This window comes from Nuphar pumila, chromosome 9, assembly GCF_984573655.1.
Source record: "Nuphar pumila chromosome 9, dmNupPumi1.hap1.1, whole genome shotgun sequence".
Lineage (NCBI taxonomy): Eukaryota > Viridiplantae > Streptophyta > Magnoliopsida > Nymphaeales > Nymphaeaceae > Nuphar > Nuphar pumila.
In genome coordinates, this window is record NC_143257.1 from 40,766,662 (window position 1) to 40,780,926 (window position 14,265).

The following is a 14,265-nucleotide window of genomic DNA, read 5'->3' on the forward strand; positions in this document are numbered from 1 at the left end:
ATTCTATCATTTCCCTCTTAAACAGATGTTCATATCAATGGTCAATTGGCCATTCGGATGCTTAGAATAGGAGAAGATATGTCTGTAAGTTAACTTCAGATTTCATAAGCAAATGTCATTTTTATTACAATTGATAATTAACTCATCATACAGGGAAGCTTTTCTTGTGAATTCTATATAACTTATTGCATCAGTGTTGCTCAATTTCAACTATGAAGTTAAATCTGTGGATGGTGAGAGATCATAGTGATAACATCAAGACACATCCTCTGGGTGGCTTGAAAGTCATCCTTCTGCTCACTTCCTTATTGAAAGTCTCTTTACTTCTTTCTTTGGGCCAAATGGCGTAGATGCAAAAAAAAGAAGGATAAGATAATGCTGGAAATGAATGAGACACATAACATACCTTAGAGGCCTATGAAGCTAACTTTACAACTTGAGCTGTGAATTTCTGTGGTACACATAATAACCAGTGGCTCAACCAAAATGCCAAGTGATCCCACAGAGGATCGGTGACTTGGGCAAGTAACCAACATATCAATTGGATAAATCAGGTAAACAGTAGAAGGGTTATAAGGTTGGACCAAATAATCAGCAAACGAACTGATGGAAACCACAGACAAGTCAGTAAAAAAAAAATTTGTAGACGATAGAGGAAATCAAAAAAAAAAAAAGGAACAAGAAAAATGACATAAAAGAAAATAATGAAAACTAAGCGATACTGTTAAAAAGAAAACTGTCGAGAAAGAAACTAACCAGTGAGAGGAGCATATAGAATTACAAAGCTTTTAAATATGAACAAAATCAAAGAAAGAACGGCTGCTAGCATCGGCCATCAAACGATAAAATACATTATAAATCAGGAGAAAATGAGAAAGCATGAGATGATACAACGAGGGCTTAAAACAGAAAAGTCCAGAGTTAAATTATAAGGAAAAGAGAGAAAATATTGGAACGTGCAAGTTCCGTTGCTATCGCATTGTGTAAACCGATTTACTATATGTAAATCAGATTTACATGGCTTGCGTTTATTGGGACGAAAACAAGAAATCAAAAGGAAATTTAAGATCAGAAGGGAAAGGAATCCTTACCTGGTTAAGCTTGTATTGTCGAAGCTGAAGATCTTGTAACTCTATAGGGGTTTTGGATGAAAGGGGAGCCCGACTGTGATTAGATGGAGAATCGGGTGTTGCAGATATCTTTCAGCTGATGCTCATGAGAACCAGAGAAAGAGAAGGATGAAGAAGGCTTTTGTTGCTTGGAGAGTCGATTTTCTCTAGTGGATTAAGAAGAGAGAAGCTCAAAAAGAGGAAAGGGAAGGAAGAGAAGGAGAAATAAGAGAAAGAGCGTGAGATGGAGGGGTGGTAACGGATCGTCAAAGAAAAGAGGAATGTGGGGGTGAAGAGCGGTCCCCTTTAGGGTTCTCCTGAGTGCCCTTTTAAGGAGGATGAAGAAGGTTTGTGAAGGTGGTCGGTTGGGCGATGAGAATGGAGAGGATTGAGGGTGGAGGTCGATGGCTGTGGCGATGGAGGGGAGAGAGGCGAGAGTGAAGAGAGAATGGAGGGGGCGGCTCTTTTTCCTCTTTTTCCTTACGAAGAAAAACCCTAAAAGAGGGTTTTGCAAAAGACCCCCCTTCGATTTTCAAGTTTTTACAAAAAAAGGGCTCCCGAGGTTTTTAGCAAAAATTTGATTTTTAAAAGTTTAAACTCATTCGTTTTTCTTGAAATTTTTCCAATTTTTTTGGTTTTTGCGTTATCTTTCAATTTTTTGTATTTTTAAAACAAAATCCTAAAGTTTGTGAGAAAACAAAGATTAAAACTATTTTTTTTTGTGTTTTTGCAAAAATATTTACAAAAGGGAATTTTTCTGAGAATTTAAAAGCTATTTTGAGAAAATTTCTTCAGAAATGGGTTTGGATCTGGGTTTTGGTGAAAGATGGATTTAAAGTACTGAATTCGGATCCAGAATTAATTTTGAATATACCAATATGGAATTTAATTCAGAAAATCTGAAGAATGACTAAAATTTAGCTTTGAAATTGCTTTGATTTTCTTAGAAAATGGGGTTAGGGGCAAAAGGGTCATTTTTATAAAATTTTGAAAAATTTAGGGTGTTCACAGATGCCCCTCTTTGCTACTAAGCCGGTTGAAAGCCGAGCTTAGTGGCAAAGACAACACTCCAAATTTTAAAAATGCCCCAGTCAGCAGATCTGAACTGGGTGTGGAAGAATTAATTTAAAAAATATTGCTCTTCAGGCTTAAAACCTTATCCTGAATGGTTTTGGAGAGACGAAATCCTCAAAAATAATACGATTGAGTAGAAAATGAGGAAATCGTGATGGGACTTCGGATGAAAATCCCAAAATGGTGGAAAATCAGAATTTTGATCAGGTCTCATGGGTGAGACAAGATACGTTTTTTGGAATGATTCAGGTTTAGCCCTTAACCTGGATGGGACGAAGATATATCAAGATGTGTTTGAATGATGAAAGGAATACATGAGGACCTTTATGGGACATTTTTAGAGAATGTCTCATGAAATGAAGCTCAAGTAGGATCCTATCCTGGATGGATATACAAAACATGGGTTCCTTGATAAGAAGAATCATGATGGGATTGGAAGGAAACATCTCGTTAGAACGAGGAATCTCGTTGGAACGAGTCTCAGGTTTAACCCAAACCTAAAAGGAAGATAACTCGCGAAGTGAGGTTCCGGGTTAACTCTTAGTCTGAATAGGAAATCTACCATACGGGTTTCTCAAATGGAGAAACCATAATGGGACCTTCGGAATTTGGATGAACAAAACCGAAAGGGGTTTTTGCGAAAGGAGAAATATAGGGTTCTCTAAAGCTTTGAAAAGGGGAAGAAATGAGGCGTCTCATTGCTGAAACTGAAATAGCTTTTGAAATCAAATGATCTTTCTCAGAAAATTCAGGTTTCACCCTTATCCTGAGTGGGGGAAATCTACTATATGGATTTCTCAAATGGAGAAACCATAATGGGACCTTCGGAATTTGGACGAACAAATCCAAAAGAGGTTTTTGCGAAAGGAGAAATATAGGGTTCCCTAAAGCTTTGAAAAGGGGAAGAAATTGGGCGTCTTATTGCTGAGACTGAAATAGCTTTTGAAATCAAGTGATCTTTCGCAGAAGGTTCAAGTTTGATCCTAACCTGAGTGGGAAATCTACCATACGGATTTCTCAAATGGAGAAACCATAATGGGACCTTCGGAATTTGGACGAACAAACCCGACAGGGATTTTGCGAAAGGAAAAATATAGGGTTCCCTAAAGCTTTGAAAAGGGGAAGAAATTGGGCGTCTCATTGCTGAGACTGAAATAGCTTTTAAAATCTATGACCTCTCGCAGGGGGTTCAGGTTTGATCCTTAACCTGAGTGGGTCGTCCATACGGAATTCTTCAATGAGAAAACCGTGATGGGACAGGAAGAGATACTTCCTTCAAAGGCAACTCTTTTAGGAAATATAAACAACGCTAGGTTGCATCAAAATGGATATTGAATGTTTATTTCATTCTTAGAATAGCTAGAAAATTTTGCCAATAAAATAAAATTATAGCTGATTCAAACGCTTGGAAATGTGCACGTATGTGCAAAAGATATTCCTTCTTTTACCTAGAGTATTTCCCCCAAATGAGGTTAACTCCTTAGTTCTAAGAGTCAGATTTAGATTTTTAGCGCTGATGATTTTCTTCAAGGAAGCTATCCATTTCCCTGATATGAGAATAGAAGAAATAATCTTAATTTCATAAAAACAAGTAATGAAAAGATATTGATAAAAGAATTTCGCATGAGAAAAGATGACTTCTGACAACTTCGGCAGCTTGATATCTGGGTGTTTTCCCATGATGATCCTTTTGCACTCTTTTTGAGTCATTGAAATTTTTCAGGCTTTTTACATCATCCTTTATTTAGGAGATGTCCTGACTTTTCTCTCTTTTTCAAGGGAGGGTACGTCACAAACTCCTTCATCTTGGAGATGTTTCGATCCTTCTTTTATCTTAGGGATTCTATTGATGATATTGGCTCAAAAGGTCTATTGATGATAGAAGAAATCAAATATCATTTAGGGTTTGTCGGTAGGTTCATCACATTCGCCTTCATCTCGATGGTGATCTGAACTTTCCCTGGAAGGATCCTTCACAAACTCCTTCATCTCGGTAGATGATCCAAATCTTCTTTGGTCCCAGGGGTCTGCTCGCCTATTCGCCTTCATCTTGACGACAATTGAGAGATCCCTTTTGTAGATATTTGATTACAGCTTTAGAATGAGAAGATATGGATTAAGTGGATTCTTTTTGTAGCTTAGGATATTTCCACTGCCCGATTGCCAGAAAGTCATTTTAAAACATGCGCCATAGCCAAGATCAATATCAATTCGCTTTTGTCTTTTCAACATCATTGAAGATTTCTTTCATTGATCATATCGAGGACATTTCTTACATCCTTTTGGTTGATCAACAAGAAAAGATTTGAATTTTACCTCTTTTTCACAAAAAGTTTCACCTTTTTGGAAGGAAATACTGGAGGTAATCTGAGAAAATTCTTTTTGTGCAGTAAGAATATTTAGAATCAACAAATGCTTTTAGCAAATTAGCAAAGTTTTCATGAATTCTTTGTGAAATAATCACTCAATATAGATTTTGATGAGATCTTGAGTTGCAATCTTTTGATTTTGGAAATACATGACCAGCAGAAGCTGGAACCTTTGAAATACATGACCAGCAGAAGCTGAAACGTTTGAAATACATGACCAGCGAAAGCTGGAACATTTGAAATACATGACCAGCGAAAGCTGAAACATTTGAAATACATGACCAGCAGAAACTGGATCTTTTGGAAATACATGACTAACGAAAGTTGGATCTTTTTGGAAATACATGACCAGCAAGATACTGGATCTTTTGGAAATACATCAAATTTAAGTCAGAACTTGAATTTTTTGTAAAAGGAAAGAATTTGATCAGAACACTGAATTTAGAAGGTTACCGGTGCGAGGACCGGATTTTCCGAATGAGCTCAATATATGATTGAAAAGTTTGAGAAATAACCAGTGCGAGGACTGGGTTGTAAAGATGAGCTAGATTGGAAAGTAAAACTTGATGAAAAATTCTGAATTCAAATGGACCATCACATCCTAACTGTATGTGGTCTGTCTTTAGGATTTATCCCCTTATCATGAATGGAGGAAGAATGAAAGAAATGCCTCGTTTGCAGGAGGCATGAGGTTTATCCCTTAACCTGATGGAGAAAGAAGAATTTTCAAAGAGAATAAACCTGAATTTTTGAATTTTGAAATGGATTAGACGGAAGGCTGCATTTTGGAAGAATGTCCCGCCTGGCAGTTGGGATTTTTTAAAAAATAAGAGAGTCCGAGTTGGGACTCGAATCTTCAGAAAATAAAAGATAAAGAGAAACCCGAGTTTTGAAAACTCGAATTTCTAAAGAAATGATTAATTTCCCATGCGAGGATTGGATTCAGAAGGAAGTCCGAGTCGGAACTCGAAACTTCAAACGAAAATAATAGATGAAAAACCCGAGCTGGAATTCGGATAAAAGATAAAGAGAAACCCGAGTTTTGAAAACTTGAATTTATAAAGAAATGATTAATTTCCAATGCGAGGATTGGATTCAGAAGAAAGTCTGAGTCAGAACTCGAAACTTCAAACGAAATTAATAGATGAAAAACCCGAGCTGGAACTCGGATAAAAGATAAAGAGAAACTCGAGTTTTGAAAACTCGAATTTCTAAAGAAATGATTAATTTCCAATGCGAGGATTGGATTCAGAAGGAAGTCTGAGTCGGAACTCGGAACTTCAAACGAAAATAATAGCTGAAAAACCCGAGCTAGAACTCGGATAAAAGATAAAGAGAAACCCGAGTTTTGAAAACTCGAATTTCTAAAGAAATGATTAATTTCCAATGCGAGGATTGGATTCAGAAGGAAGTCCGAGTCGGAACTCGGAACTTCAAACGAAAATAATAGATGAAAAACCCAAGCTAGAACTCGGATAAAAGATAAAAAGAAACCCGAGTTTTGAAAACTCGAATTTCTAAAGAAATGATTAATTTCCAATACGAGGATTGGATTCAGAAGGAAGTCCGAGTCGTAACTCGGAACTTCAAACAAAAATAATAGATGAAAAACCCGAGCTGGAACTCAGATAAAGGATAAAGAGAAACCCGAGTTTTGAAAACTCGAATTTCTAAAGAAATGATTAATTTCCAATGTGAGGATTGGATTCAGAAGGAAGTCCGAGTCGGAACTTCAAACGAAAATAATAGATGAAAAACCCGAGCTGGAACTCGGATAAAAGATAAAGAAAAACCCGAGTTTTGAAAACTCGAATTTCTAAAGAAATGATTAATTTCCAATGCGAGGATTGGATTCAAAAGGAAGTCCGAGTTGGAACTCGGAACTTCAAACGAAAATAATAGGTGAAAAACCTGAGCTGGAACTCGGATAAAAGATAAAGAGAAACCCGAGTTTTGATAACTCGAATTTCTAAAGAAATGATTAATTTCCAATGCGAGGATTGGATTCAGAAGGATGTCTGAGTCGGAACTCGGAACTTCAAATGAAAATAATAGATGAAAAACCCGAGCTGGAACTCAGATAAAAGATAAAGAGAAACCCGAGTTTTGAAAACTCGAATTTCTAAAGAAATGATTAATTTCCAATGCGAGGATTGGATTCAGAAGGAAGTCCGAGTCGGAACTCGGAACTTCAAATGAAAGAATAAAGGGAGAAGCCCAAGTGAGAACTCGGGTTTTTGACAGAAAGTTTTTAATCAAAAGATTGAGTTTTAAAAATTTGCCAGTGCGAGGACCGGACCTGGGATTGAGAATGACCATTTAGATTACTGAATTTGTTTGCATGTGATTTGTTCGCCCCCTTATTTTGACTGAGGAAAAAAATAAAATGTGAGAAGAACTGACGAGAAGAGATAAATTTTTGGAAGATTTGACAAGAGAGAAGAATCAAGGAAATTTTATGGAAATTATCTTTGTAAAAGAATTCTCACAGGTAGCATTGTTGCTCCTATGAGGGGTTTCAGGATTATCCCTTATCCTGAATGGGAAGGGAAGTTAATAAAAGGCTTGATAAAGAAAAGAATCGACAAAATTTTGAAAAAGAAAATAAAACTGGATGAAGAAAAAGATTTGGCAGGGATTAATGAAGCTTTAAAAGAAGAAGAAAGATATTCAAGACGATCCCTTATCCTGAAGCAAGAAGGACCTCGTAGGATGAGGTTTCAGGTTTATCCCTTAACCTGAAGGGGGGGGGGGTAAAGAAGGAAAAAGAAATACCTCATGGGAAAGAGGCATCAGGTTTATCCCTTAACCTGAAAGAGGATTTTTGAAATGAGAATCAAGAAGAATTAATAAAATGGATGAATAATTAATAAAAATGAATAAAAATTGATAAAACTGATAAAGATGGATAAACAAAAGGTTGATAAAAGTTGAGAAAAAGAGTTTGTTTGATCCTTCCTGCATGTGGGATCTTAAAAATGAGAAAATCATTTTTGGAAAGAAAGATTAACCGCGAGAGCTGATCTTTGAAAGGGGATCATTCATGAGAGATCATCATGAGGGTTAATTTTTTTGAAGCAATGATTTAAAAAAACCAATTTTTAGAAAATATGATCAACACGAGGGTTGATTTTTTGAATACAGTGATTTGAACTCAAATTATGTAATGATTCGAAATCAACTTTTTTTTTCTTTTTTCTTTTTTTTAGAAAATATGATCAACACAAGGGTTGATCTTTGAATGTAATGATTCAAAATCAACTTTTTAGAAAATGTGATCAACATAAGGATTGATCTTGGAATGTAATGATTTAAAATCAATTTTTAGAAAATATGATCAACACAAGGGTTGATCTTTGAATGCCATGGTTCAAAATCAATTTTTTAGAAAATATGATCAACACGCAGGTTGATCTTGGAATGTAATGATTTGAAATCAATTTTTAGAAAATATGATCAACACAAGGGTTGATCTTTGAATGCAATGGTTGAAAACCTATTTTTGGAAAAGATGATCAACACGGGGTTGATCTTTGAAAAAGGTTGGACTAAAATATTTGAACTAAAATTTTCATGATTTTTGAAAGACCCTCATAGGTAATATCATTTCTCTCATGAATGATGTCAGGATTGTCCTACATTTTGAAAAAAAAAAGAAATTTAATGCCCCAATATAGCAAAAAGAAGGAAGTATTGAATATCAAAGATATAAAGAAAATTGACATTTCATTGATAAGCAAAAGTTGATAACAGAACTGGATATTTACAAGTATTTAAACTAAAAGAAGTCACAAAGACTGGGCTGACTTGCCCCTATAAAGTGACTGTCAAAAGAAAGTGAAAGCGAGAAACTTTTGATATTTTCAACTCTCCGAATGGTCTGGAAAAGGTTCGGTTGGAACTGCAGGCTGCTCTTCTCTTTCCTTTGGTACCAGAAGCTCTTTATCAATGTAGTCCTGCACAATGTTTTTGAGGATGAAGCAGCGCTCTGTGTCATGGCCCCTTACTCGATGAAACTTGCAGAAGCGATCTTTCCATTTCTCCTTGGTGACAGAGGGATCATTCTGCTTTGGGAGTTTGATCATCTCTTTTGCAAGCAGGTATTGTAGAACTTCTTCGATTGGCTGACCTAGAGGGGTAAGCATGCGATCATAACACCAACCTTCATGTTTTGCTTTCTTTGGCTTGCTTGACTTCTGCCGAGTGCTGACCCCTGCCTGGTAGCTGGACTGAGCTTGCATGTTTAGGAGATCTGGATGCCTTTCTTCTTCGTTTTTAACAAAGAGATTCTTATCAAGGCAGTCTTGAACTATATTTTTGAAGATAAAGCAATGATCAGCGTCATGCCCTATTGCTCGATGGTACCCACAGAATTGGTCTATATATTTTCTCATGATTTGTGGAAGGGCTGGCGGCTTTTGGGAGCCTGAGTAATCCGCTAGACAACATGTATTCGAGGACTTTGTCGAGCAGTTCATTTAAAGGAGTGAAATCTCAATCCTTGCTCCAATCCTTGCGCTTTGGTTCTTCTTGCTTCTTGCCTTTTTGCTGAGGACTGTATTGAAGAGGTCTATCATGGTTTTCACAATATTTCCCAATCTGGCCTTTACACTCTCTCAAGTTGTTGCCCTGGTTGCCTTGGTTGCTGCCTCTGCTGGCTTTGGAATTTCATACACTGATATTGTTGTGTTCATTCATGGGGAAAGTGACAGGTGCCTTTCCTTCTGTGAGAGCTTTTCCGCAACTGGCTTCAGCTTGTTCAGACAATATCTCAACCATCATCCTTTTGAATAATTGGTATATCGCGAGATCAATCTCACTTTTGTTGTCCTGAACTCCCTCTCTGACAAAATTTTGAGAATTCATTCCTTACTCTCTCTGCTTGTAACTGGGATGTTAGAGTCGTGCAATCTTTGATCTTTGTCCTAAATCAACTGATAATGCCAATGCTCTCTCTATAGGGCAAAAAATGGGGTTTTTATAAGAGATCTAGGAAGAAATTTTAATAAGGGAGGAAATCATCATCTAAAAATAAAAACATCCCATTATGAGGGATCGGGTTGTCACCAAAATTTGCGACAACCACATTGTTTTTCTGAAAAAGGATAGACAAGTAAAATGTGAATAAAGATAAATTTTGAAAAGGACATATCCCGAAAAAAGATGTTTTATTGCAAAAAAAAGGTAAGGAATATAGAGAAAAGGAATTTCAAAAATAGATGGCAAAGATTTAAGATTTGAAGAATTTGAAGGCAGGATCAAAGGAATTTGAAGAAAATAAGAGAAGAAAAGGAAAAATACACCGGGGTTTTAAAACAAAGAGGATATTTTGAATAATATATACCCAGGGTTGTTAGGAAATATAAAAATATCATACAATCACAGATGTACAAACAAAGATGTACAAATAGCACTCCCTAAAGCTGACTCTAAATGCAATATTTTGAAATGGCTTGTAGGACCTTAATCAAATCATCTGATTCCAATCAAGATATGCCAATATACCCAAGCCGAAGCTCGAAGCACGTGGCATAGAAATATTTCTTCGGTTCTAAGGTAATGGCTTCCCAACATCCTTGAGCACCTACTGATATACCTCGGACTATGGCCCTTAGGTACGTGGTAGGGGGGCGCGAACCCAAATAAGTGGTCCAGTTGTGAGGCTCTCTCCCGAACTATGGTTCAGTGAGACAGCCCAGCAACTTGAAGACCGGGACAATATAGTTTGGGAGGTTTTCAAAAATATGCTCAACATGCAAGAAATCAGATGGCTCTAATGCAAGTCCTAAAGAGATAGATTAAAATGAAAAGAAGCATACACTTGCATACATTGTTTTGCATTCAATCCCTAGAATTGAGGAGAGTTGTATTTCGGACCTAAGTCTAATGTGAGCATGGAATAATCTCCTCAATATGGTCCTACCAAACCATACTTAAATCCTATATTGTAAACACTCCAAATTTTCATTCACCTCTCTAGCATTTCCACCAAGCATCATCATTCAGCCTCTGAAATGGCCGGAGGGCAAAATGGTCACTTTCTGAGCCCGGACCTTGCAAAAGTCCAAATTTCATCTGGAACTCTCAAAATTTCTCTATTTTTAGCTCAGATGTTCAAAATTTTATTCCTGACAGGAGACAGGCATCTCCAAGTCTTGGTTCAAGATTCTATTGCATAAGACATGGCATTACATATCATTGCATGAGCATTTCATATCACTGCACTGCACAGCATGTCATTTTGAGGTCCAGAACTCTCGATTTCAAAATTTTCAATCCAGATTTGAATTTTAACTCTTTTCAAAATTAATTTCAAAACCCTGGGTCTTCAAAATTATCAATTCTTCCCATTTTACCCCCAGGACTCTGAATTTTAAAATATTTCCTCAGGAAAACGATCTGGATAGTTTTCAATATGAATTTCAGCCACTTCACCTCAGATTTTTCCCTTTTGTCAGCTATTTCAACTATCATTCTTTTATAAAATCGCCCTACAGGGGCCAACTCTTTCCAAAAAATTTTGTTTTACCAATTACTTCAGATTTTATGAAAATTCCAAAAAGAGGTTGTTGTCTTGTCCTTATTTCAATAAAGAAGCAATGTGGGACCCACACTGAGGTGGTGTCACACAGGCTTTTCTTTTGAAAAAACTGAACTTTGAAAAACCCAAAAATATAGGAGCCTTGTCCCCTGGATTGGTGCCACTTGTCATTTCTCTCTCCTCCCATTTATCTGCCAAATGTCAGTATGGGGCTACCTTAAGAAGCCACCACATGTCATTAAACATCCTCTTCATTCCATGCCATGTGTCAGTATCCACCATCTCCACCATGTGTCATTCCAAGGTCACCTTGAGATGCCAAGTGTCATATGATTGTCCTGTCCAGAAAAAGTAAAGTTTGTCTCCCCTGAGGTGGCGCCATCTGAGGTATTCTCTCCTGCAACAGGTGACACATGTCATTCTCTGCTCTTCTCAGAAAAAGCAAATGACACATGTCATTCTCTGCTCTTCTCAGAAAAAGCAAATGACACATGTCATTTCCTGCTCTCTTCAGAAAAAGCGAGAATTCAAATATTCAAATCCTTCCAGAGGTGGCGCAAATCCTGAACTTCACCTTTTCTATTTTGTCTGAGATGGTGCCACATGGCTTGGACCTCCTTCTCTTCCCTCTGCCACGTGTCAATCTCTGCTCTTTTCAGAAAAAGCAGAATGACACATGTCTTCCCCTACTTTTTCTCAGAAAAGTAGATGACACATGTCATTTCTAGCTTCCTTCAGAAAAAGTAGAAGACACATGTCACTCTTGGCCTTCTTCAAAAAAAACAAACCATTCAAAAAATTTCAGACAAGGCCTAGGTGGCGCAAATCCTGAGTTCTGCCTTTTCCAGATGATCTATGAAGGCGCCACATGTTCTTTGCTCCTCCCAACTGCCACATGGCATTGTAGGGGCCACCCTGAGGTGGCACCACATGTCCACCCTCCATTCCTCCAGGGCCAACCTCCATTTGAAATTCAAATCTCCCTCTGAGGTGGCGCCATTTGAGAAGACTCCTCCATACAGCTGACACTTGTCAAAACCAAGGATCATCCTGAACTGCCACATGTCAGCCTCTCCTTTCCTGCAGAAAAGTAGAAATTTGAACTCCTCTGAGGTGGCACAGTCTGCTTCTTCCATTCCTGTACTCCTGACATGTGTCAAGAGCTTCCAGAGGTGGCGCCACATGGCATGCTCCTACTGTCTTCAACTTTACACCTCAAAACCTCTTTGAGGTGGCGCCATTCCAGAACCCCACTTGGCTCTATTTTAATATTTATTTTATATTTTTAATAAAAGTAGCCCCTGAGGTGGCGCCATTTGAGAAGCTTCAGAAAAGCAAAGTTTGAATTTCAAACTCCAAGAGAGCACCCCCTGAGGTGGCGCAATTTGGGAGCCTCCTGCAGAGAAAATCAAGCAAACCCCAATTTTGAAAATTTTCAAATTCTGCTAAGGTGTCTCACCCACAAATTTCCCATTTTATTTTCTCAAAAAATCAAAATAGCACCCCCTGAGATGGCGCCACATGGAGGGCTCAGATTGAGCCTATTTGAAATTCAAATTCTTCAAAAAAATTCTATAAATACAAGGGCTCACGCCCAGCCTAGAGGACTCCAATTTTGAGACTCCAATTTCGATTTTGAACTTCAGCCGAGATCCCTTTTAGAACTCAATTGTGTCCCTTGGAATTCACGCCCCCCTTGGGCTCAGTGGAGAAGGTGCAGGGAAGTACCTACATTGCTCGTGCAGTGGCCAATTCGATTCAAGCGTGGGTCGATCTTGGTGAATCATCCGAAGCCCGAATCGAAGGACGAACGAAGCCATTGGTAGCCGTTCCTTTCAAGAGTTTCAAAGCTGCATAACGAAGCAAGGTGCACCTCTTTTCCTCTTGATTTCATAATATCATGGTTTGATTCATGTGTCGTTTGAAGAAAGAGCTCATCCGAGGAATGGATTGAGCTATTCTCATAAAATGACAAATATAAAAATATATAATTATGCTTCCTTGATGATTTTTAGCATTCATGCATTTAGCTAAATTTAATTTGCATTTTATTTCGTTAATTTAGCATGTTTTAGGAGTTAATTAGGTTTAATTTAGCATTTATTTCAATTCTGCTTAGTTTCAGTAACTCTCTGTTTTTGTCAGTCAGTCCACACGTCATTTCATGCATTTAATTTTTGTTAAAAAATTCAAACAAATCATGGAATGCGCCTTTAGGTGTTTCTAGAAATGTGCCAAAAATTCGGAAGCATTTGAATTTGTTTACTGCAGTAAACTATCAAAATGATAAGTCGGGTTTTGTTACCCGGGATGCATTTTAAAAACTCATTTCCGACTTATAAAATCGAGATCTCCCTCATTGTAGATCCGATTTTCGATCCGAAAGATGTTATGAACTCAGAAGGATGTCTAGTTTTTAACCTGATTTGATCAAAGTTTTTTGATTTTTTTTAATGTCTGACAAAAATCCGAGAGTGCGGGACATGTGTCAGAGCCTGATTTGGGCCTCTGAGACTTTGGATCGACTTAGGTCGGTGAGTTCTCTTTGGGTATTGATCCAAATCCAAATCTGTAAAAAATGAATGTTATGTCCGAGATGTCCTCTATTTGCATCTGAAAGCTTGTGATTTTTAGAACAGTTGTGATATCTGTCTCAAATTTTTCTTGTCAGTCCTCTGTTTTGTCACATTTGTATGTTTTGTTGATTTATGCATGAAAAGTTATATTTTTATCTGTGTTTCTGTTGATTAAATGCCAAAGTCATGAACATAAAAGTTGTCCCTGTAGGTGTTGTGAGTATCTCTATTAAATATCAGAAATTTCCATGGCTGTTTTTTATTTTTTTAGCATTTTATATTAGATTAGGTCGATTTTGCCTCCATCAGAGCTGAATCCCCGTTACTGAACTCATCATAGTCCAAATCCCGAGACTGTAAAAACCAAAAATGTTCCATTTCGAGTCCTTTAGCAGTCTGAAAAATATCAGAAGTTTTAATGGTGTAAATTTTGCATTATCATATTAAGCATTGCATTTGGTTCGGGTCCATAGGCGAAATCCACCCTTTTTAGGACTTTCTTTAAAGTTTAGCATTCAAATCATATCATTTCGTGATTTTTAGCATTCTAGGCTGTTTATCAGAGTAGGTAGATGCTTCATACCGAATTTGGTATA